Raw genomic sequence first — 27,125 nt, forward strand, 5'->3', positions numbered from 1 at the left:
TTATATTTGAACATATTCTTTTTTCCACTATTACCCACTTAGCGCTACGAATGTCCAGTTGCATTTTCTACAGACAGAGTGTTTCAAAACTGCTCAATAAAAAGTATGGTTTAACTCTGTTAGCTGAATGCTCAGATCAGAAAGCAGTTTCACAGAATGCTTCTGTGTAGTTTATATTTGAATATATTCCTTTTTCCACTACTACGCTCTTAGCGCTCCAAATGTCCAGTTGCATTTTCTACAGAAAGAGTGTTCAGATCTGCTCTATCAAAAGTATGGTTTAACTCTGTTAGCTGAATGCACAGATCAGAAAGAAGTTTCACCGAATGATTCTGTGTAGTTTATATTTGAAGACATTCCTTTTTCCACTATTACCCTCTTAGCGCTCCGAATCTCCACTTGCATTTTCTACAAAAGGAGTGTTTCATAACTGCTCAATCAAAAATATGTTTTAACTCTGTTAACTGAATTTACAGATCAGAAATAAGTTTCACAGAATGCATCTGTGTAGTTTTTATTTGAAGATATTCTTTTTCCCAATGTAGGCCTCTTAGCGCTTAGCATGTCCAATTGCAGTTTCTACAGAAAGAGTGTTTCAGAACGGATCATTCAAAAGTAAGGTTCAACTCTGTTAGTTGAATGCACAGAACAGAAAGAATTTTCACAGAATGCTACTGTGTAGTTTATATTTGAATATATTCCTTTTTCCACTATTACCCTCTTAGCGCTCCGAAAGTCCACTTGCATTTTCTACAGAAAGAGTGTTCAGAACTGCGCAATCAAAAGTATGGTTTAACTCTGTTAGCTTAATGAACATATCAGCAATAAGTTTCACACAATGCTTCTGTGTAGTTTTTATTTGAAGATGTTATTTTTCCCAATAGAGGCCTCTTAGCGCTCAGAATGTCCAATTGCAGTTTCTACAGAAAGAGTGTTTCAGAAAGGCTCAATCAAAAGTAAGGTTCAACTCTGTTAGTTGAATGCACAGAACAGAAAGAAGTTTCATACAATGCTTCTGTGTAGTTTATATTTGAACATATTCTTTTTTCCACTATTACCCACTTAGCGCTACGAATGTCCAGTTGCATTTTCTACAGACAGATTGTTTCAAAACTGCTCAATCAAAAGTATGGTTTAACTCTGTTAGCTGAATGCCCAGATCAGAAAGAAGTTTCACAGAATGCTTTTGTGTAGTTTATATTTGAATATATTCCTTTTTCCACTACTACTCTCTTAGCGCTCCAAATGTCCAGTTGCATTATCTACAGAAAGAGTGTTCAGATCTGCTCCATCAAAAGTATGGTTTAACTCTGTTATCTGAATGCACAGATCAGAAAGAAGTTTCACAGAATGATTCTGTGTAGTTTATATTTGGAGACATTCCTTTTTCCACTATTACCCTCTTAGCGCTCCGAATATCCACTTGCATTTTCTACAGAAAGAGTGTTTCAGAACGGCTCAATCAAAACTAAGGTTCAACTCTTTTAGTTGAACAAACAGAACAGAAAGTAGTTTCACACAATTCTTCTGTGTAGTTTTTATTTGTAGACATGCTTTTTCCCAATATAGGCCTCTTAGCGCTCAGAATGTCCAATTGCAGTTTCTACAGAAAGAGTGTTTCATAACGGCTCAATCAAAAGTAAGGTTCAACTCAGTTAGTTGAATGCACAGAACAGAAAGAAGTTTCATACAATGCTTCTGTGTAGTTTATATTTGAACATATTCTTTTTTCCACTATTACCCACTTAGCGCTACGAATGTCCAGTTGCATTTTCTACAGACAGAGTGTTTCAAAACTGCTCAATCAAAAGTATAGTTTAACTCTGTTAGCTGAATGCTCAGATCAGAAAGAAGTTTCACAGAATGCTTCTGTGTAGTTTATGTTTGAATATATTCCTTTTTCCACTACTACGCTCTTAGCGCTCCAAATGTCCAGTTGCATTTTCTACAGAAAGAGTGTTCAGATCTGCTCAATCAAAAGTATGGTTTAACTCTGTTAGCTGAATGCACAGATCAGAAAGATGTTTCACCGAATGATTCTGTGTAGTTTATATTTGAAGACAATACTTTTTCCACTATTACCCTCTTAGCGCTCCGAATCTCCACTTGCATTTTCTACAAAAAGAGTGTTTCATAACTGCTCAATCAAAAATATGTTTTATCTCTGTTAACTGAATTTACAGATCAGAAATTAGTTTCACAGAATGCATCTGTGTAGTTTTTATTTGAAGATATTCTTTTTCCCAATGTAGGCCTCTTAGCGCTTAGCATGTCCAATTGCATTTTCTACAGAAAGAGTGTTTCAGAACGGCTCAATCAAAAGTAAGGTTCAACTCTGTTAGTTGAATGCACAGAACAGAAAGAATTTTCACAGAATGCTACTGTGTAGTTTATATTTGAATATATTCCTTTTTCCACTATTACCCTCTTAGCGCTCCCAATGTCCACTTGCATTTTCTACAGAAAGAGTGTTCAGAACTGCGCAATCAAAAGTATGGTTTAACTCTGTTAGCTTAATGAACATATCAGTAATAAGTTTCACACAATGCTTCTGTGTAGTTTTTATTTGAATATATTATTTTTCCCAATATAGGCCTCTTAGCGCTCAGAATGTCCAATTGCAGTTTCTACAGAAAGAGTGTTTCAGAAAGGCTCAATCAAAAGTAAGGTTCAACTCTGTTAGTTGAATGCACAGAACAGAAAGAAGTTTCATACAATGCTTCTGTGTAGTTTATATTTGAACATATTCTTTTTTCCACTATTACCCACTTAGCGTTACGAATGTCCAGTTGCATTTCCTACAGACAGAGTGTTTCGAAACTGCTCAATCAAAAGTATAGTTTAACTCTGTTAGCTGAATGCTCAGATCAGAAAGAAGTTTCACAGAATGCTGCTGTGTAGTTTATATTTGAATATATTCCATTTTCCACTACTACTCTCTTAGCGCTCCAAATGTCCAGTTGCATTTTCTACAGAAAGAGTGTTCAGATCTGCTCAATCAAAAGTATGGTTTAACTCTGTTAGCTGAATGCACAGATCAGAAAGAAGTTTCACAGAATGATTCTGTGTAGTTTATATTTGGAGACATTCCTTTATCCACTAATGCCCTCTTAGCGCTCCGAATCTCCACTTGAATTTTCTACAGAAAGAGTGTTTCAGAACGGCTCAATCAAAACTAAGGTTCAACTCTTTTAGTTGAACAAACAGAACAGAAAGAAGTTTCACACAATTCTTCTGTGTAGTTTTTATTTTTAGACATTCTTTTTCCCAATATAGGCCTCTTAGCGCTCAGAATGTCCAATTGCAGTTTCTACAGAAAGAGTGTTTCAGAACGGCTCAATCAAAAGTAAGGTTCAACTCTGTTAGTTGAATGCACAGAACAGAAAGAAGTTTCATACAATGCTTCTGTGTAGTTTATATTTGAACATATTCTTTTTTCCACTATTACCCACTTAGTGCTACGAATGTCCAGTTGCATTTTCTACAGACAGAGTGTTTCAAAACTGCTCAATCAAAAGTATGGTTTAACTCTGTTAGCTGAATGCTCAGATCAGAAAGAAGTTTCACAGAATGCTTCTGTGTAGTTTATATTTGAATATATTCCTTTTTCCACTACTACGCTTTTAGCGCTCCAAATGTCCAGTTGCATTTTCTACAGAAAGAGTGTTCAGATCTGCTCAATCAAAAGTATGTTTTAACTCTGTTAGCTGCATGCACAGATCAGAAAGAAGTTTCACCGAATGATTCTGTGTAGTTTATATTTGAAGACATTCCTTTTTCCACTATTACCCTCTTAGCGCTCCGAATCTCCACTTGCATTTTCTACAAAAAGAGTGTTTCATAACTGCTCAATCAAAAATATGTTTTATCTATGTTAACTGAATTTACAGATCAGAAATAAGTTTCACAGAATGCATCTGTGTAGTTTTTATTTGAAGATATTCTTTTTCCCAATGTAGGCCTCTTAGCGCTTAGCATGTCCAATTGCAGTTTCTACAGAAAGAGTGTTTCAGAACGGCTCAATCAAAAGTAAGGTTGAACTCTGTTAGTTGAATGCACAGAACAGAAAGAATTTTCACAGAATGCTACTGTGTGGTTTATATTTGAATATATTCCTTTTTCCACTATTACCCTCTTAGCGCTCCGAATGTCCATTTGCATTTTCTACAGAAAGAGTGTTCAGAACTGCGCAATCAAAAGTATGGTTTAACTCTGTTAGCTTAATGAACATATCAGTAATAAGTTTCACACAATGCTTCTGTGTAGTTTTTATTTGAATATATTATTTTTCCCAATATAGACCTCTTAGCGCTCAGAATGTCCAATTGCAGTTTCTACAGAAAGAGTGTTTCAGAAAGGCTCAATCAAAAGTAAGGTTCAACTCTGTTAGTTGAATGCACAGAACAGAAAGAAGTTTCATACAATGCTTCTGTGTAATTTATATTTGAACATATTCTTTTTTCCACTATTACCCACTTAGTGCTACGAATGTCCAGTTGCATTTTCTACAGACAGAGTGTTTCAAAACTGCTCAATCAAAAGTATAGTTTAACTCTGTTAGCTGAATGCTCAGATCAGAAAGAAGTTTCACAGAATGCTTCTGTGTAGTTTATATTTGAATATATTCCTTTTTCCACTACTACTCTCTTAGCGCTCCAAATGTCCAGTTGCATTTTCTACAGAAAGAGTGTTCAGATCTGCTCAATCAAAAGTATGGTTTAACTCTGTTAGCTGAATGCACAGATCAGAAAGTAGTTTCACAGAATGATTCTGTGTAGTTTATATTTGGAGACATTCCTTTTTCCACTAATACCCTCTTAGCGCTCCGAATCTCCACTTGCATTTCCTACAGAAAGAGTGTTTCAGAACGGCTCAATCAAAACTAAGGTTCAACTCTTTTAGTTGAAGAAACAGAACAGAAAGAAGTTTCACACAATTCTTCTGTGTAGTTTTTATTTGTAGTCATTCTTTTTCCCAATATAGGCCTCTTAGCGCTCAGAATGTCCAATTGCAGTTTCTACAGAAAGAGTGTTTCAGAACGGCTCAATCAAAAGTAAGGTTCAACTCTGTTAGTTGAATGCACAGAACAGAAAGAAGTTTCATACAAAGCTTCTGTGTAGTTTATATTTGAACATATTCTTTTTTCCACTATTACCCACTTAGCGCTACGAATGTCCAGTTGCATTTTCTACAGACAGAGTGTTTCAAAACTGCTCAATCAAAAGTATAGTTTAACTCTGTTAGCTGAATGCTCAGATCAGAAAGAAGTTTCACAGAATGCTTCTGTGTAGTTTATGTTTGAATATATTCCTTTTTCCACTACTACGCTCTTAGCGCTCCAAATGTCCAGTTGCATTTTCTACAGAAAGAGTGTTCCGATCTGCTCAATCAAAAGTATGGTTTAACTCTGTTAGCTGAATGCACAGATCAGAAAGATGTTTCACCGAATGATTCTGTGTAGTTTATATTTGAAGACAATACTTTTTCCACTATTACCCTCTTAGCGCTCCGAATCTCCACTTGCATTTTCTACAAAAAGTGTGTTTCATAACTGCTCAATCAAAAATATGTTTTATCTCTGTTAACTGAATTTACAGATCAGAAATAAGTTTCACAGAATGCATCTGTGTAGTTTTTATTTGAAGATATTATTTTTCACAATATAGGCCTCTTAGCGCTTAGCATGTCCAATTGCAGTTTCTACAGAAAGAGTGTTTCAGAACGGCTCAATGAAAAGTAAGGTTCAACTCTGCTAGTTGAATGCACAGAACAGAAAGAATTTTCACAGAATGCTACTGTGTAGTTTGTATTTGAATATATTCCTTTTTCTACTATTACCCTCTTAGCGCTCCGAATGTCCACTTGCATTTTCTACAGAAAGAGTGTTCAGAACTGCGCAATCAAAAGTATGGTTTAACTCTGTTAGCTTAATGAACATATCAGTAATAAGTTTCACACAATGCTTCTGTGTAGTTTTTATTTGAAGATATTATTTTTCCCAATATAGGCCTCTTAGCGCTCAGAATGTCCAATTGCAGTTTCTACAGAAAGAGTGTTTCAGAAAGGCTCAATCAAAAGTAAGGTTCAACTCTGTTAGTTGAATGCACAGAACAGAAAGAATTTTCATACAATGCTTCTGTGTAGTTTATATTTGAACATATTCTTTTTTCCACTATTACCCACTTAGTGCTACGAATGTCCAGTTGCATTTTCTACAGACAGAGTGTTTCAAAACTGCTCAATCAAAAGTATAGTTTAACTCTGTTAGCTGAATGCTCAGATCAGAAAGAAGTTTCACAGAATGCTTCTGTGTAGTTTATATTTGAATATATTCCTTTTTCCACTACTACTCTCTTAGCGCTCCAAATGTCCAGTTGCATTTTCTACAGAAAGAGTGTTCAGATCTGCTCAATCAAAAGTATGGTTTAAGTCTGTTAGCTGAATGCACAGATCAGAAATAAGTTTCACAGAATGATTCTGTGTAGTTTATATTTGGAGACATTCCTTTTTCCACTAATACCCTCTTAGCGCTCCGAATCTCCACTTGCATTTTCTACAGAAAGAGTGTTTCAGAACAGCTCAATCAAAACTAAGTTTCAACTCTTTTAGTTGAACAAACAGAACAGAAAGAAGTTTCACACAATTCTTCTGTGTAGTTTTTATTTGTAGACATTCTTTTTCCCAATATAGGCCTCTTAGCGCTCAGAATGTCCAATTGCAGTTTCTACAGAAAGAGTGTTTCAGAACGGCTCAATCAAAAGTAAGGTTCAACTCTGTTAGTTGAATGCACAGAACAGAAAGAAGTTTCATACAATGCTTCTGTGTAGTTTATATTTGAACATATTCTTTTTTCCACTATTACCCACTTAGTGCTACGAATGTCCAGTTGCATTTTCTACAGACAGAGTGTTTCAAAACTGCTCAAACAAAAGTATGGTTTAACTCTGTTAGCTGAATGCTCAGATCAGAAAGAAGTTTCACAGAATGCTTCTGTGTAGTTTATATTTGAATATATTCCTTTTTCCACTACTACGCTCTTAGCGCTCAAAATGTCCAGTTGCATTTTCTACAGAAAGAGTGTACAGATCTGCTCAATCAAAAGTATGGTTTAACTCTGTTAGCTGCATGCACAGATCAGAAAGAAGTTTCACCGAATGATTCTGTGTAGTTTATATTTGAAGACATTCCTTTTTCCACTATTACCCTCTTAGCGCTCCAAATCTCCACTTGCATTTTCTACAAAAAGAGTGTTTCATAACTGCTCAATCAAAAATATGTTTAATCTCTGTTAACTGAATTTACCGATCAGAAATAAGTTTCACAGAATGCATCTGTGTAGTTTTTATTTGAAGATATTCTTTTTCCCAATATAGGCCTCTTAGCGCTTAGCATGTCCAATTGCAGTTTCTACAGAAAGAGTGTTTCAGAACGGCTCCATCAAAAGTAAGGTTCAACTCTGTTAGTTGAATGCACAGAACAGAAAGAATTTTCACAGAATGCTACTGTGTAGTTTATATTTGAATATATTCCTTTTTCCACTATTACCCTCTTAGCGCTCCGAATGTCCATTTGCATTTTCTACAGAAAGAGTGTTCAGAACTGCGCAATCAAAAGTATGGTTTAACTCTGTTAGCTTAATGAACATATCAGTAATAAGTTTCACACAATGCTTCTGTGTAGTTTTTATTTGAATATATTATTTTTCCCAATATAGGCCTCTTAGCACTCAGAATGTCCAATTGCAGTTTCTACAGAAAGAGTGTTTCAGAAAGGCTCAATCAAAAGTAAGGTTCAACTCTGTTAGTTGAATGCACAGAACAGAAAGAAGTTTCATACAATGCTTCTGTGTAGTTTATATTTGAACATATTCTTTTTTCCACTATTACCCACTTAGCGCTACGAATGTCCAGTTGCATTTTCTACAGACAGAGTGTTTCAAAACTGCTCAATCAAAAGTATAGTTTAACTCTGTTAGCTGAATGCTCAGATCAGAAAGAAGTTTCACAGAATGCTTCTGTGTAGTTTATGTTTGAATATATTCCTTTTTCCACTACTACGCTCTTAGCGCTCCAAATGTCCAGTTGCATTTTCTACAGAAAGAGTGTTCAGATCTGCTCAATCAAAAGTATGGTTTAACTCTGTTAGCTGAATGCACAGATCAGAAAGATGTTTCACCGAATGATTCTGTGTAGTTTATATTTGAAGACAATACTTTTTCCACTATTACCCTCTTAGCGCTCCGAATCTCCACTTGCATTTTCTACAAAAAGAGTGTTTCATAACTGCTCAATCAAAAATATGTTTTATCTCTGTTAACTGAATTTACAGATCAGAAATAAGTTTCACAGAATGCATCTGTGTAGTTTTTATTTGAAGATATTATTTTTCACAATATAGGCCTCTTAGCGCTTAGCATGTCCAATTGCAGTTTCTACAGAAAGAGTGTTTCAGAACGGCTCAATCAAAAGTAAGGTTCAACTCTGTTAGTTGAATGCACAGAACAGAAAGAATTTTCACAGAATGCTACTGTGTAGTTTGTATTTGAATATATTCCTTTTTCCACTATTACCCTCTTAGCGCTCCTAATGTCCACTTGCATTTTCTACAGAAAGAGTGTTCAGAACTGCGCAATCAAATGTATGGTTTAACTCTGTTAGCTTAATGAACATATCAGTAATAAGTTTCACACAATGCTTCTGTGTAGTTTTTATTTGAAGATATTATTTTTCCCAATATAGGCCTCTTAGCGCTCAAAATGTCCAATTGCAGTTTCTACAGAAAGAGTGTTTCAGAAAGGCTCAATCAAAAGTAAGGTTCAACTCTGTTAGTTGAATGCACAGAACAGAAAGAAGTTTCATACAATGCTTCTGTGTAGTTTATATTTGAACATATTCTTTTTTCCACTATTACCCACTTAGCGCTACGAATGTCCAGTTGCATTTTCTACAGACAGAGTGTTTCAAAACTCCTCAATCAAAAGTATGGTTTAACTCTGTTAGCTGAATGCTCAGATCAGAAAGAAGTTTCACAGAATGCTTCTGTGTAGTTTATATTTGAATATATTCCTTTTTCCACTACTACTCTCTTAGCGCTCAAAAGGTCCAGTTGCATTTTCTACAGAAAGAGTGTTCAGATCTGCTCAATCAAAAGTATGGTTTAACTCTGTTAGCTGAATGCACAGATCAGAAAGAAGTTTCACAGAATGATTCTGTGTAGTTTATATTTGGAGACATTCCTTTTTCCACTATTACCCTCTTAGCGCTCCGAATCTCCACTTGCATTTTCTACAGAAAGAGTGTTTCAGAACGGCTCAATCAAAACTAAGGTTCAACTCTTTTAGTTGAACAAACAGAACAGAAAGAAGTTTCACACAATTCTTCTGTGTAGTTTTTATTTGTAGACATTCTTTTTCCCAATATAAGCCTCTTAGCGCTCAGAATGTCCAATTGCAGTTTCTACAGAAAGAGTGTTTCAGAACGGCTCAATCAGAAGTAAGGTTCAACTCTGTTAGTTGAATGCACAGAACAGAAAGTAGTTTCATACAATGTTTCTGTGTAGTTTATATTTGAACATATTCTTTTTTTTACTATTACCCACTTAGCGCTACGAATGTCCAGGTGCATTTTCTACAGACAGAGTGTTTCAAAACTGCTCAATCAAAAGTATGGTTTAACTCTGTTAGCTGAATGCTCAGATCAGAAAGTAGTTTCACAGAATGCTTCTGTGTAGTTTATATTTGAATATATTCCTTTTTCCACTACTACGCTCTTAGCGCTCCAAATGTCCAGTTGCATTTTCTACAGAAAGAGTGTTCAGATCTGCTCAATCAAAAGTATGGTTTAACTCTGTTAGCTGAATGCACAGATCAGAAAGAAGTTTCACCGAATGATTCTGTGTAGTTTATATTTGAAGACATTCCTTTTTCCACTATTACCCTCTTAGCGCTCCGAATCTCCACTTGCATTTTCTACAAAAGGAGTGTTTCATAACTGCTCAATCAAAAATATGTTTTAACTCTGTTAACTGAATTTACAGATCAGAAATAAGTTTCACAGAATGCATCTGTGTAGTTTTTATTTGAAGATATTCTTTTTCCCAATTTAGGCCTCTTAGCGCTTAGCATGTCCAATTGCAGTTTCTACAGAAAGAGTGTTTCAGAAAGGCTCAATCAAAAGTAAGGTTCAACTCTGTTAGTTGAATGCACAGAACAGAAAGAATTTTCACAGAATGCTACTGTGTAGTTTATATTTGAATATATTCCTTTTTCCACTATTACCCTCTTAGCGCTCCGAATGTCCACTTGCATTTTCTACAGAAAGAGGGTTCAGAACTGCGCAATCAATAGTATGGTTTAACTCTGTTAGCTTAATGAACATATCAGTAATAAGTTTCACACAATGCTTCTGTGTAGTTTTTATTTGAAGATATTATTTTTCCCAATATAGGCCTCTTAGCGCTCAGAATGTCCAATTGCAGTTTCTACAGAAAGAGTGTTTCAGAAAGGCTCAATCAAAAGTAAGGTTCAACTCTGTTAGTTGAATGCACAGAACAGAAAGAATTTTCATACAATGCTTCTGTGTAGTTTATATTTGAACATATTCTTTTTTCCACTATTACCCACTTAGCGCTACGAATGTCCAGTTGCATTTTCTACAGACAGATTGTTTCAAAACTGCTCAATCAAAAGTATGGTTTAACTCTGTTAGCTGAATGCTCAGATCAGAAAGAAGTTTCACAGAATGCTTCTGTGTAGTTTATATTTGAATATATTCCTTTTTCCACTACTACTCTCTTAGCGCTCCAAATGTCCAGTTGCATTTTCTACAGAAAGAGTGTTCAGATCTGCTCAATCAAAAGTATGGTTTAACTCTGTTAGCTGAATGCACAGATCAGAAACAAGTTTCACAGAATGATTCTGTGTAGTTTATATTTGGAGACATTACTTTTTCCACTATTACCCTCTTAGCGCTCCGAATCTCCACTTGCATTTTCTACAGAAAGAGTGTTTCAGAACGGCTCAATCAAAACTAAGGTTCAACTCTTTTAGTTGAATAAACAGAACAGAAAGAAGTTTCACACAATTCTTCTGTGTAGTTTTTATTTGTAGACATTCTTTTTCCCAATATAGGCCTCTTAGCGCTCAGAATGTCCAATTGCAGTTTCTACAGAAAGAGTGTTTCAGAACGGCTCAATCAGAAGTAAGGTTCAACTCTGTTAGTTGAATGCACAGAACAGAAAGAAGTTTCATACAATGCTTCTGTGTAGTTTATATTTGAACATATTCTTTTTTTTACTATTACCCACTTAGCGCTACGAATGTCCAGTTGCATTTTCTACAGACAGAGTGTTTCAAAACTGCTCAATCAAAAGTATGGTTTAACTCTGTTATCTGAATGCTCAGATCAGAAAGAAGTTTCACAGAATGCTTCTGTGTAGTTTATATTTGAATATATTCCTTTTTCGACTACTACGCTCTTAGCGCTCCAAATGTCCAGTTGCATTTTCTACAGAAAGAGTGTTCAGATCTGCTCAATCAAAAGTATGTTTTAACTCTGTTAGCTGAATGCACAGATCAGAAAGAAGTTTCACCGAATGATTCTGTGTAGTTTATATTTGAAGACATTCCTTTTTCCACTATTACCCTCTTAGCGCTCCGAATCTCCACTTGCATTTTCTACAAAAGGAGTGTTTCATAACTGCTCAATCAAAAATATGTTTTAACTCTGTTAACTGAATTTACAGATCAGAAATAAGTTTCACAGAATGCATCTGTGTAGTTTTTATTTGAAGCTATTCTTTTCCCAATGTAGGCCTCTTAGCGCTTAGCATGTCCAATTGCAGTTTCTACAGAAAGAGTGTTTCAGAACGGCTCAATCAAAAGTAAGGTTCAACTCTGTTAGTTGAATGCACAGAACAGAAAGAATTTTCACAGAATGCTACTGTGTAGTTTATATTTGAATATATTTTTTTCCACTATTACCCTCTTAGCGCTCCGAATGTCCACTTGAATTTTCTACAGAAAGAGTGTTCAGAACTGCGCAATCAAAAGTATGGTTTAACTCTGTTAGCTTAATGAACATATCAGTAATAAGTTTCACACAATGCTTCTGTGTAGTTTTTATTTGAAGATATTATTTTTCCCAATATAGGCCTCTTTTTTTTTTTTTTTTTTTTTTTTTTTTTTTTTTTATTATACTTTAGGGTTTTAGGGTACATGTGCACAATGTGCAGTTTTGTTACATATGTATCCATATGCCATGTTGATTTCCTGCACCCATTAACTCGTCATTTAGCATAAGGTGTATCTCCTAATGCTGTCCCTCCCCCTTCCCCCCACCCCACAACAGTCACCGGAGTGTGATGTTCCCCTTCCTGTGTCCATGAGTTCTCATTGTTCAATTCCCACCTATGAGTGAGAACATGCGGTGTTTGGTTTTTTGTCCTTGCGATAGTTTACTGAGAATGATGTTTTCCAGTTTCATCCATGTCCCTACAAAGACACGAACTCATCATTTTTTATGGCTGCATAGTATTCCATGGTGTATATGTGCCACATTTTCTTAATCCAGTCTATCGTTGTTGGACATTTGGGTTGGTTCCAACTCTTTGCTATTGTGAATAGTGCCGCAATAAACATACGTGTGCATGTGTCTTTATAGCAGCATGATTTATAGTCCTCTTAGCGCTCAGAATGTCCAATTGCAGTTTCTACAGAAAGAGTGTTTCAGAAAGGCTCAATCAAAAGTAAGGTTCAACTCTGTTAGTTGAATGCACAGAACAGAAAGAAGTTTCATACAATGCTTCTGTGTAGTTTATATTTGAACATATTCTTTTTTCCACTATTACCCACTTAGCGCTACGAATGTCCAGTTGCATTTTCTACAGACAGATTGTTTCAAAACTGCTCAATCAAAAGTATGGTTTAACTCTGTCAGCTGAATGCTCAGATCAGAAAGAAGTTTCACAGAATGCTTCTGTGTAGTTTATATTTGAATATATTCCTTTTTCCACTACTACTCTCTTAGCGCTCCAAATGTCCAGTTGCATTTTCTACAGAAAGAGTGTTCAGATCCGCACAATCAAAAGTATGGTTTAACTCTGTTAGCTGAATGCACAGATCAGAAAGAAGTTTCACAGAATGATTCTGTGTAGTTTATATTTGGAGACATTCCTTTTTCCACTATTACCCTCTTAGCGCTCCGAATATCCACTTGCATTTTCTACAGAAAGAGTGTTTCAGAACGGCTCAATCAAAACTAAGGTTCAACTCTTTTAGTTGAACAAACAGAACAGAAAGAAGTTTCACACAATTCTTCTGTGTAGTTTTTATTTGTAGACATTCTTTTTCCCAATAGAGGCCTCTTAGCGCTCAGAATGTCCAATTGCAGTTTCTACAGAAAGAGTGTTTCAGAACGGCTCAATCAAAAGTAAGGTTCAACTCTGTTAGTAGAATGCACAGAACAGAAAGAATTTTCACAGAATGCTACTGTGTAGTTTATATTTGAATATATTCCTTTTTCCACTATTACCCTCTTAGCGCTCCGAATGTCCACTTGCATTTTCTACAGAAAGAGTGTTCAGAACTGCGCAATCAAAAGTATGGTTTAACTCTGTTAGCTTAATGAACATATCAGTAATAAGTTTCACAAAATGCTTCTGTGTACTTTTTATTTGAAGATATTTTTTTCCCCATATAGGCCTCTTAGCGCTCAGAATGTCCAATTGCAGTTTCTACAGAAAGAGTGTTTCAGAAAGGCTCAATCAAAAGTAAGGTTCAACTCTGTTAGTTGAATGCACAGAACAGAAAGAAGTTTCATACAATGCTTCTGTGTAGTTCATATTTGAACATATTCTTTTTTCCACTATTACCCACTTAGCGCTACGAATGTCCAGTTGCATTTTCTACAGACAGAGTGTTTCAAAACTGCTCAATCAAAAGTATGGTTTAACTCTGTTAGCTGAATGCTCAGATCAGAAAGAAGTTTCACAGAATGCTTCTGTGTAGTTTATATTTGAATATATTCCTTTTTCCACTACTACTCTCTTAGCGCTCCAAATGTCCAGTTGCATTTTCTACAGAAAGTGTGTTCAGATCTGCTCAATCAAAAGTATGGTTTAACTCTGTTAGCTGAATGCACAGATCAGAAAGAAGTTTCACAGAATGATTCTGTGTAGTTTATATTTGGAGACATTCCTTTTTCCACTATTACCCTCTTAGCGCTCCGAATCTCCACTTGAATTTTCTACAGAAAGAGTGTTTCAGAACGGCTCAATCAAAACTAAGGTTCAACTCTTTTAGTTGAACAAACAGAACAGAAAGAAGTTTCACACAATTCTTCTGTGTAGTTTTTATTTGTAGACATTCTTTTTCCCAATATAGGCCTCTTAGCGCTCAGAATGTCCAATTGCAGTTTCTACAGAAAGAGTGTTTCAGAACGGCTCAATCAAAAGTAAGGTTCAACTCTGTTAGTTGAATGCACAGAACAGAAAGAAGTTTCATACAATGCTTCTGTGTAGTTTATATTCGAACATATTCTTTTTTCCACTATTACCCACTTAGCGCTACGAATGTCCAGTTGCATTTTCTACAGACAGAGTGTTTCAAAACTGCTCAATCAAAAGTATGGTTTAACTCTGTTAGCTGAATGCTCAGATCAGAAAGAAGTTTCACAGACTGCTTCTGTGTAGTTTATATTTGAATATATTCCTTTTTCCACTACTACGCTCTTAGCGCTCCAAATGTCCAGTTGCATTTTCTACAGAAAGAGTGTTCAGATCTGCTCAATCAAAAGTATGGTTTAACTCTGTTAGCTGAATGCACAGATCAGAAAGAAGTTTCACCGAATGATTCTGTGTAGTTTATATTTGAAGACATTCCTTTTTCCACTATTACCCTCTTAGCGCTCCGAATCTCCACTTGCATTTTCTACAAAAGGAGTGTTTCATAACTGCTCAATCAAAAATATGTTTTAACTCTGTTAACTGAATTTACAGATCAGAAATAAGTTTCACAGAATGCATCTGTGTAGTTTTTATTTGAAGATATTCTTTTTCCCAATTTAGGCCTCTTAGCGCTTAGCATGTCCAATTGCAGTTTCTACAGAAAGAGTGTTTCAGAAAGGCTCAATCAAAAGTAAGGTTCAACTCTGTTAGTTGAATGCACAGAACAGAAAGAATTTTCACAGAATGCTACTGTGTAGTTTATATTTGAATATATTCCTTTTTCCACTATTACCCTCTTAGCGCTCCGAATGTCCACTTGCATTTTCTACAGAAAGAGGGTTCAGAACTGCGCAATCAATAGTATGGTTTAACTCTGTTAGCTTAATGAACATATCAGTAATAAGTTTCACACAATGCTTCTGTGTAGTTTTTATTTGAAGATATTATTTTTCCCAATATAGGCCTCTTAGCGCTCAGAATGTCCAATTGCAGTTTCTACAGAAAGAGTGTTTCAGAAAGGCTCAATCAAAAGTAAGGTTCAACTCTGTTAGTTGAATGCACAGAACAGAAAGAATTTTCATACAATGCTTCTGTGTAGTTTATATTTGAACATATTCTTTTTTCCACTATTACCCACTTAGCGCTACGAATGTCCAGTTGCATTTTCTACAGACAGATTGTTTCAAAACTGCTCAATCAAAAGTATGGTTTAACTCTGTTAGCTGAATGCTCAGATCAGAAAGAAGTTTCACAGAATGCTTCTGTGTAGTTTATATTTGAATATATTCCTTTTTCCACTACTACTCTCTTAGCGCTCCAAATGTCCAGTTGCATTTTCTACAGAAAGAGTGTTCAGATCTGCTCAATCAAAAGTATGGTTTAACTCTGTTAGCTGAATGCACAGATCAGAAAGAAGTTTCACAGAATGATTCTGTGTAGTTTATATTTGGAGACATTACTTTTTCCACTATTACCCTCTTAGCGCTCCGAATCTCCACTTGCATTTTCTACAGAAAGAGTGTTTCAGAACGGCTCAATCAAAACTAAGGTTCAACTCTTTTAGTTGAATAAACAGAACAGAAAGAAGTTTCACACAATTCTTCTGTGTAGTTTTTATTTGTAGACATTCTTTTTCCCAATATAGGCCTCTTAGCGCTCAGAATGTCCAATTGCAGTTTCTACAGAAAGAGTGTTTCAGAACGGCTCAATCAGAAGTAAGGTTCAACTCTGTTAGTTGAATGCACAGAACAGAAAGAAGTTTCATACAATGCTTCTGTGTAGTTTATATTTGAACATATTCTTTTTTTTACTATTACCCACTTAGCGCTACGAATGTCCAGTTGCATTTTCTACAGACAGAGTGTTTCAAAACTGCTCAATCAAAAGTATGGTTTAACTCTGTTATCTGAATGCTCAGATCAGAAAGAAGTTTCACAGAATGCTTCTGTGTAGTTTATATTTGAATATATTCCTTTTTCGACTACTACGCTCTTAGCGCTCCAAATGTCCAGTTGCATTTTCTACAGAAAGAGTGTTCAGATCTGCTCAATCAAAAGTATGTTTTAACTCTGTTAGCTGAATGCACAGATCAGAAAGAAGTTTCACCGAATGATTCTGTGTAGTTTATATTTGAAGACATTCCTTTTTCCACTATTACCCTCTTAGCGCTCCGAATCTCCACTTGCATTTTCTACAAAAGGAGTGTTTCATAACTGCTCAATCAAAAATATGTTTTAACTCTGTTAACTGAATTTACAGATCAGAAATATGTTTCACAGAATGCATCTGTGTAGTTTTTATTTGAAGCTATTCTTTTCCCAATGTAGGCCTCTTAGCGCTTAGCATGTCCAATTGCAGTTTCTACAGAAAGAGTGTTTCAGAACGGCTCAATCAAAAGTAAGGTTCAACTCTGTTAGTTGAATGCACAGAACAGAAAGAATTTTCACAGAATGCTACTGTGTAGTTTATATTTGAATATATTTTTTTCCACTATTACCCTCTTAGCGCTCCGAATGTCCACTTGAATTTTCTACAGAAAGAGTGTTCAGAACTGCGCAATCAAAAGTATGGTTTAACTCTGTTAGCTTAATGAACATATCAGTAATAAGTTTCACACAATGCTTCTGTGTAGTTTTTATTTGAAGATATTATTTTTCCCAATATAGGCCTCTTTTTTTTTTTTTTTTTTTTTTTTTTTTTTTTTTTATTATACTTTAGGGTTTTAGGGTACATGTGCACAATGTGCAGTTTTGTTACATATGTATCCATATGCCATGTTGATTTCCTGCACCCATTAACTCGTCATTTAGCATAAGGTGTATCTCCTAATGCTGTCCCTCCCCCTTCCCCCCACCCCACAACAGTCACCGGAGTGTGATGTTCCCCTTCCTGTGTCCATGAGTTCTCATTGTTCAATTCCCACCTATGAGTGAGAACATGCGGTGTTTGGTTTTTTGTCCTTGCGATAGTTTACTGAGAATGATGTTTTCCAGTTTCATCCATGTCCCTACAAAGACACGAACTCATCATTTTTTATGGCTGCATAGTATTCCATGGTGTATATGTGCCACATTTTCTTAATCCAGTCTATCGTTGTTGGACATTTGGGTTGGTTCCAACTCTTTGCTATTGTGAATAGTGCCGCAATAAACATACGTGTGCATGTGTCTTTATAGCAGCATGATTTATAGTCCTCTTAGCGCTCAGAATGTCCAATTGCAGTTTCTACAGAAAGAGTGTTTCAGAAAGGCTCAATCAAAAGTAAGGTTCAACTCTGTTAGTTGAATGCACAGAACAGAAAGAAGTTTCATACAATGCTTCTGTGTAGTTTATATTTGAACATATTCTTTTTTCCACTATTACCCACTTAGCGCTACGAATGTCCAGTTGCATTTTCTACAGACAGATTGTTTCAAAACTGCTCAATCAAAAGTATGGTTTAACTCTGTCAGCTGAATGCTCAGATCAGAAAGAAGTTTCACAGAATGCTTCTGTGTAGTTTATATTTGAATATATTCCTTTTTCCACTACTACTCTCTTAGCGCTCCAAATGTCCAGTTGCATTTTCTACAGAAAGAGTGTTCAGATCCGCACAATCAAAAGTATGGTTTAACTCTGTTAGCTGAATGCACAGATCAGAAAGAAGTTTCACAGAATGATTCTGTGTAGTTTATATTTGGAGACATTCCTTTTTCCACTATTACCCTCTTAGCGCTCCGAATATCCACTTGCATTTTCTACAGAAAGAGTGTTTCAGAACGGCTCAATCAAAACTAAGGTTCAACTCTTTTAGTTGAACAAACAGAACAGAAAGAAGTTTCACACAATTCTTCTGTGTAGTTTTTATTTGTAGACATTCTTTTTCCCAATAGAGGCCTCTTAGCGCTCAGAATGTCCAATTGCAGTTTCTACAGAAAGAGTGTTTCAGAACGGCTCAATCAAAAGTAAGGTTCAACTCTGTTAGTAGAATGCACAGAACAGAAAGAATTTTCACAGAATGCTACTGTGTAGTTTATATTTGAATATATTCCTTTTTCCACTATTACCCTCTTAGCGCTCCGAATGTCCACTTGCATTTTCTACAGAAAGAGTGTTCAGAACTGCGCAATCAAAAGTATGGTTTAACTCTGTTAGCTTAATGAACATATCAGTAATAAGTTTCACAAAATGCTTCTGTGTACTTTTTATTTGAAGATATTTTTTTCCCCATATAGGCCTCTTAGCGCTCAGAATGTCCAATTGCAGTTTCTACAGAAAGAGTGTTTCAGAAAGGCTCAATCAAAAGTAAGGTTCAACTCTGTTAGTTGAATGCACAGAACAGAAAGAAGTTTCATACAATGCTTCTGTGTAGTTCATATTTGAACATATTCTTTTTTCCACTATTACCCACTTAGCGCTACGAATGTCCAGTTGCATTTTCTACAGACAGAGTGTTTCAAAACTGCTCAATCAAAAGTATGGTTTAACTCTGTTAGCTGAATGCTCAGATCAGAAAGAAGTTTCACAGAATGCTTCTGTGTAGTTTATATTTGAATATATTCCTTTTTCCACTACTACTCTCTTAGCGCTCCAAATGTCCAGTTGCATTTTCTACAGAAAGTGTGTTCAGATCTGCTCAATCAAAAGTATGGTTTAACTCTGTTAGCTGAATGCACAGATCAGAAAGAAGTTTCACAGAATGATTCTGTGTAGTTTATATTTGGAGACATTCCTTTTTCCACTATTACCCTCTTAGCGCTCCGAATCTCCACTTGAATTTTCTACAGAAAGAGTGTTTCAGAACGGCTCAATCAAAACTAAGGTTCAACTCTTTTAGTTGAACAAACAGAACAGAAAGAAGTTTCACACAATTCTTCTGTGTAGTTTTTATTTGTAGACATTCTTTTTCCCAATATAGGCCTCTTAGCGCTCAGAATGTCCAATTGCAGTTTCTACAGAAAGAGTGTTTCAGAACGGCTCAATCAAAAGTAAGGTTCAACTCTGTTAGTTGAATGCACAGAACAGAAAGAAGTTTCATACAATGCTTCTGTGTAGTTTATATTCGAACATATTCTTTTTTCCACTATTACCCACTTAGCGCTACGAATGTCCAGTTGCATTTTCTACAGACAGAGTGTTTCAAAACTGCTCAATCAAAAGTATGGTTTAACTCTGTTAGCTGAATGCTCAGATCAGAAAGAAGTTTCACAGACTGCTTCTGTGTAGTTTATATTTGAATATATTCCTTTTTCCACTACTACGCTCTTAGCGCTCCAAATGTCCAGTTGCATTTTCTACAGAAAGAGTGTTCAGATCTGCTCAATCAAAAGTATGGTTTAACTCTGTTAGCTGAATGCACAGATCAGAAAGAAGTTTCACCGAATGATTCTGTGTAGTTTATATTTTTAGACATTCCTTTTTCCACTATTACCCTCTTAGCGCTCCGAATCTCCACTTGCATTTTCTACAAAAAGAGTGTTTCATAACTGCTCAATCAAAAATATGTTTTATCTCTCTTAACTGAATTTACAGATCAGAAATAAGTTTCACAGAATGCATCTGTGTAGTTTTTATTTGAAGATATTCTTTTTCCCAATGTAGGCCTCTTAGCGCTTAGCATGTCCAATTGCAGTTTCTACAGAAAGAGTGTTTCAGAACGGCTCAATCAAAAGTAAGGTTCAACTCTGTTAGTTGAATGCACAGAACAGAAAGAATTTTCACAGAATGCTACTGTGTAGTTTATATTTGAATATATTCCTTTTTCCACTATTACCCTCTTAGCGCTCCGAATGTCCACTTGCATTTTCTACAGAAAGAGTGTTCAGAACTGCGCAATCAAAAGTATGGTTTAACTCTGTTAGCTTAATGAACATATCAGAAATAAGTTTCACACAATGCTTCTGTGTAGTTTTTATTTGAAGATATTATTTTTCCCAATATAGGCCTCTTAGCGCTCAGAATGTCCAATTGCAGTTTCTACAGAAAGAGTGTTTCAGAAAGGCTCAATCAAAAGTAAGGTCCAACTCCGTTAGTTGAATGCACAGAACAGAAAGAAGTTTCATACAATGATTCTGTGTAGTTTATATTTGAACATATTCTTTTTTCCAGTATTACCCACTTAGCGCTACGAATGTCCAGTTGCATTTTCTACAGACAGAGTGTTTCAAAACTGCTCAATCAAAAGTATGGTTTAACTCTGTTAGCTGAATGCTCAGATCAGAAAGAAGTTTCACAGAATGCTTCTGTGTAGTTTATATTTGAATATATTACTTTTTCCACTACTACGCTCTTAGCGCTCAAATGTCCAGTTGCATTTTCTACAGAAAGAGTGTTCAGATCTGCTCAATCAAAAGTATGGTTTAACTCTGTTAGCTGAATGCACAGATCAGAAAGAAGTTTCACCGAATGATTCTGTGTAGTTTATATTTGAAGACATTCCTTTTTCCACTATTACCCTCTTAGCGCTCCGAATCTCCACTTGCATTTTCTACAAAAAGAGTGTTTCATAACTGCTCAATCAAAAATATGTTTTATCTCTGTTAACTGAATTTACAGATCAGAAATAAGTTTCACAGAATGCATCTGTGTAGTTTTTATTTGAAGATATTCTTTTTCCCAATGTAGGCCTCTTAGCGCTTAGCATGTCCAATTGCAGTTTCTACAGAAAGAGTGTTTCAGAACGGCTCAATCAAAAGTAAGGTTCAACTCTGTTAGTTGAATGCACAGAACAGAAAGAATTTTCACAGAATGCTACTGTGTAGTTTATATTTGAATATATTCCTTTTTCCACTATTACCCTCTTAGCGCTCCGAATGTCCACTTGCATTTTCTACAGAAAGAGTGTTCAGAACTGCGCAATCAATAGTATGGTTTAACTCTGTTAGCTTAATGAACATATCAGAAATAAGTTTCACACAATGCTTCTGTGTAGTTTTTATTTGAAGATATTATTTTTCCCAATAGAGACCTCTTAGCGCTCTGAAAGTCCAATTGCAGTTTCTACAGAAAGAGTGTTTCAGAAAGGCTCAATCAAAAGTAAGGTTCAACTCTGTTAGTTGAATGCACAGAACAGAAAGAAGTTTCATACAATGCTTCTGTGTAGTTTATATTTGAACATATTCTTTTTTCCACTATTACCCACTTAGCGCGACGAATGTCCAGTTGCATTTTCTACAGAAAGAGTGTTCAGATCTGCTCAATCAAAAGTATGGTTTAACTCTGTTAGCTGAATGCACAGATCAGAAATAAGTTTCACAGAATGATTCTGTGTAGTTTATATTTGGAGACATTCCTTTTTCCACTATTACCCTCTTAGCGCTCTGAATCTCCACTTGCATTTTCTACAGAAAGAGTGTTTCAGAACGGCTCAATCAAAACTAATGTTCAACTCTTTTAGTTGAACAAACAGAACAGAAAGAAGTTTCACACAATTCTTCTGTGTAGTTTTTATTTGTAGACATTCTTTTTCCCAATATAGGCCTCTTAGCGCTCAGAATGTCCAATTGCAGTTTCTACAGAAAGAGTGTTTCAGAACGGCTCAATCAAAAGTAAGGTTCAACTCTGTTAGTTGAATGCACAGAACAGAAAGAAGTTTCATACAATGCTTCTGTGTAGTTTATATTTGAACTTATTCTTTTTTCCACTAATACCCACTTAGCGCTACGAATGTCCAGTTGCATTTTCTACAGACAGAGTGTTTCAAAACTGCTCAATCAAAAGTATGGTTTAACTCTGATAGCTGAATGCTCAGATCAGAAAGAAGTTTCACAGAATGCTTCTGTGTAGTTTATATTTGAATATATTCCTTTTTCCACTACTACGCTCTTAGCGCTCCAAATGTCCAGTTCCATTTTCTACAGAAAGAGTGTTCAGATCTGCTCAATCAAAAGTATGGTTTAACTCTGTTAGCTGAATGCACAGATCAGAAAGAAGTTTCACCGAATGATTCTGTGTAGTTTATATTTGAAGACATTCCTTTTTCCACTATTATCCTCTTAGCGCTCCGAATCTCCACTTGCATTTTCTACAAAAAGAGTGTTTCATAACTGCTCAATCAAAAATATGTTTTATCTCTGTTAACTGAATTTACAGATCAGAAATAAGTTTCACAGAATGCATCTGTGTAGTTTTTATTTCAAGATATTCTTTTTCCCAATGTAGGCCTCTTAGCGCTTAGCATGTCCAATTGCAGTTTCTACAGAAAGAGTGTTTCAGAACGGCTCAATCAAAAGTAAGGTTCAACTCTGTTAGTTGAATGCACAGAACAGAAAGAATTTCCACAGAATGCTACTGTGTAGTTTATATTTGAATATATTCCTTTTTCTACTATTACCCTCTTAGCGCTCCGAATGTCCACTTGCATTTTCTACAGAAAGAGTGTTCAGAACTGCGCAATCAAAAGTATGGTTTAACTCTGTTAGCTTAATGAACATATCAGGAATAAGTTTCACACAATGCTTCTGTGTAGTTTTTATTTGAAGACATTATTTTTCCCAATATAGGACTCTTAGCGCTCAGAATGTCCAATTGCAGTTTCTACAGAAAGAGTGTTTCAGAAAGGCTCAAACAAAAGTAAGGTTCAACTCTGTTAGTTGAATGCACAGAACAGAAAGAAGTTTCATACAATGCTTCTGTGTAGTTTATATTTGAACATATTTTTTTTCCACTATTACCCACTTAGCGCTACGAATGTCCAGTTGCATTTTCTACAGACAGAGTGTTTCAAAACTGCTCAATCAAAAGTATGGTTTAACTCTGTTAGCTGAATGCTCAGATCAGAAAGAAGTTTCACAGAATGCTTCTGTGTAGTTTATATTTAAACATATTCCTTTTTCCACTGCTACTCTCTTAGCGCTCCAAATGTCCAGTTGCATTTTCTACAGAAAGAGTGTTCAGATCTGCTCAATCAAAAGTATGGTTTAACTGTGTTAGCTGAATGCACAGATCAGAAAGAAGTTTCACAGAATGATTCTGTGTAGTTTATATTTGGAGACATTCCTTTTTCCACTTTTACCCTCTTAGCGCTCCGAATCTCCACTTGCATTTTCTACAAAAAGAGTGTTTCATAACTGCTCAATCAAAAATATGTTTTATCTCTGTTAACTGAATTTACAGATCAGAAATAAGTTTCACAGAATGCATCTGTGTAGTTTTTATTTGAAGATATTCTTTTTCCCAATGTAGGCCTCTTAGCGCTTAGCATGTCCAATTGCAGTTTCTACAGAAAGAGTGTTTCAGAACGGCTCAATCGAAAGTAAGGTTCAACTCTGTTAGTTGAATGCACAGAACAGAAAGAATTTTCACAGAATGCTACTGTGTAGTTTATATTTGAATATATTCCTTTTTCCACTATTACCCTCTTAGCGCTCCGAATGTCCACTTGCATTTTCTACAGAAAGAGTGTTCAGAACTGCGCAATCAATAGTATGGTTTAACTCTGTTAGCTTAATGAACATATCAGAAATAAGTTTCACACAATGCTTCTGTGTAGTTTTTATTTGAAGATATTATTTTTCCCAATAGAGACCTCTTAGCGCTCTGAATGTCCAATTGCAGTTTCTACAGAAAGAGTGTTTCAGAAAGGCTCAATCAAAAGTAAGGTTCAACCCTGTTAGTTGAATGCACAGAACAGAAAGAAGTTTCATACAATGCTTCTGTGTAGTTTATATTTGAACATATTCTTTTTTCCACTATTACCCACTTAGCGCGACGAATGTCCAGTTGCATTTTCTACAGAAAGAGTGTTCAGATCTGCTCAATCAAAAGTATGGTTTAACTCTGTTAGCTGAATGCACAGATCAGAAAGAAGTTTCACAGAATGATTCTGTGTAGTTTATATTTGGAGACATTCCTTTTTCCACTATTACCCTCTTAGCGCTCTGAATCTCCACTTGCATTTTCTACAGAAAGAGTGTTTCAGAACGGCTCAATCAAAACTAATGTTCAACTCTTTTAGTTGAACAAACAGAACAGAAAGAAGTTTCACACAATTCTTCTGTGTAGTTTTTATTTGTAGACATTCTTTTTCCCAATATAGGCCTCTTAGCGCTCAGAATGTCCAATTGCAGTTTCTACAGAAAGAGTGTTTCAGAACGGCTCAATCAAAAGTAAGGTTCAACTCTGTTAGTTGAATGCACAGAACAGAAAGAAGTTTCATACAATGCTTCTGTGTAGTTTATATTTGAACATATTCTTTTTTCCACTAATACCCACTTAGCGCTACGAATGTCCAGTTGCATTTTCTACAGACAGAGTGTTTCAAAACTGCTCAATCAAAAGTATGGTTTAACTCTGATAGCTGAATGCTCAGATCAGAAAGAAGTTTCACAGAATGCTTCTGTGTAGTTTATATTTGAATATATTCCTTTTTCCACTACTACGCTCTTAGCGCTCCAAATGTCCAGTTCCATTTTCTACAGAAAGAGTGTTCAGATCTGCTCAATCAAAAGTATGGTTTAACTCTGTTAGCTGAATGCACAGATCAGAAAGAAGTTTCACCGAATGATTCTGTGTAGTTTATATTTGAAGACATTCCTTTTTCCACTATTATCCTCTTAGCGCTCCGAATCTCCACTTGCATTTTCTACAAAAAGAGTGTTTCATAACTGCTCAATCAAAAATATGTTTTATCTCTGTTAACTGAATTTACAGATCAGAAATAAGTTTCACAGAATGCATCTGTGTAGTTTTTATTTCAAGATATTCTTTTTCCCAATGTAGGCCTCTTAGCGCTTAGCATGTCCAATTGCAGTTTCTACAGAAAGAGTGTTTCAGAACGGCTCAATCAAAAGTAAGGTTCAACTCTGTTAGTTGAATGCACAGAACAGAAAGAATTTTCACAGAATGCTACTATGTAGTTTATATTTAAATATATTCCTTTTTCCACTATTACCATCTTAGCACTCCGAATCTCCACTTGCATTTTCTACAAAAAGAGTGTTTCATAACTGCTCAATCAAAAATATGTTTTATCTCTGTTAACTGAATTTACAGATCAGAAATAAGTTTCACAGAATGCATCTGTGTAGTTTTTATTTGAAGATATTCTTTTTCCTAATGTAGGCCTCTTAGCGCTTAGCATGTCCAATTGCAGTTTCTACAGAAAGAGTGTTTCAGAACGGCTCAATCAAAAGTAAGGTTCAACTCTGTTAGTTGAATGCACAGAACAGAAAGTATTTTCACAGAATGCTACTGTGTAGTTTATATTTGAATATATTCCTTTTTCCACTATTACCCTCTTAGCGCTCCGAATGTCCACTTGCATTTTCTACAGAAAGAGTGTTCAGAACTGCGCAATCAAAAGTATGGTTTAACTCTGTTAGCTTAATGAACATATCAGATATAAGTTTCACATAATGCTTCTGTGTAGTTTTTATTTGAAGATATTATTTTTCCCAAAATAGGCCTCTTAGCGCTCAGAATGTCCAATTGCAGTTTCTACAGAAAGAGTGTTTCAGAAAGGCTCAATCAAAAGTAAGGTACAACTCTGTTAGTTGAATGCACAGAACAGAAAGAAGTTTCATACAATGCTTCTGTGTAGTTTATATTTGAACATATTCTTTTTTCCACTATTACCCACTTAGCGCTACGAATGTCCAGTTGCATTTTCTACAGACAGAGTGTTTCAAAACTGCTCAATCAAAAGTATGGTTTAACTCTGTTAGCTGAATGCTCAGATCAGAAAGAAGTTTCACAGAATGCTTCTGTGTAGTTTATATTTAAATATATTCCTTTTTCCACTACTACTCTCTTAGCGCTCCAAATGTCCAGTTGCATTTTCTACAGAAAGAGTGTTCAGATCTGCTCAATCAAAAGTATGGTTTAACTCTGTTAGCTGAATGCACAGATCAGAAATAAGTTTCACAGAATGATTCTGTGTAGTTTATATTTGGAAACATTCCTTTTTCCACTATTACCCTCTTAGCGCTCCGAATCTCCACTTGCATTTTCTACAGAAACAGTGTTTCAGAACGGCTCAATCAAAACTAAGGTTCAACTCTTTTAGTTGAACAAACAGAACAGAAAGAAGTTTCACACAATTCTTCTGTGTAGTTTTTATTTGTAGACATTCTTTTTCCCAATATAGGCCTCTTAGCGCTCAGAATGTCCAATTGCAGTTTCTACAGAAAGAGTGTTTCAGAACGGCTCAATCAAAAGTAAGGTTCAACTCTGTTAGTTGAATGCACAGAACAGAAAGAAGTTTCATACAATGCTTCTGTGTAGTTTATATTTGAACATATTCTTTTTTCCACTATTACCCACTTAGCGCTACGAATGTCCAGTTGCATTTTCTACAGACAGAGTGTTTCAAAACTGCTCAATCAAAAGTATGGTTTAACTCTGTTAGCTGAATGCTCATATCAGAAAGAAGTTTCACAGAATGCTTCTGTGTAGTTTATATTTGAATATATTACTTTTTCCACTACTACGCTCTTAGCGCTCCAAATGTCCAGTTGCATTTTCTACAGAAAGAGTGTTCAGATCTGCTCAATCAAAAGTATGGTTTAACTCTGTTAGCTGAATGCACAGATCAGAAAAAGTTTCACCGAATGATTCTGTGTAGTTTATACTTGAAGACATTCCTTTTTCCACTATTACCCTCTTAGCGCTCCGAATCTCCACTTGCATTTTCTACAAAAAGAGTGTTTCATAACTGCTCAATCAAAAATATGTTTTATCTCTGTTAACTGAATTTACAGATCAGA

Source organism: Symphalangus syndactylus, chromosome 17 (assembly GCF_028878055.3).
Source record: "Symphalangus syndactylus isolate Jambi chromosome 17, NHGRI_mSymSyn1-v2.1_pri, whole genome shotgun sequence".
Lineage (NCBI taxonomy): Eukaryota > Metazoa > Chordata > Mammalia > Primates > Hylobatidae > Symphalangus > Symphalangus syndactylus.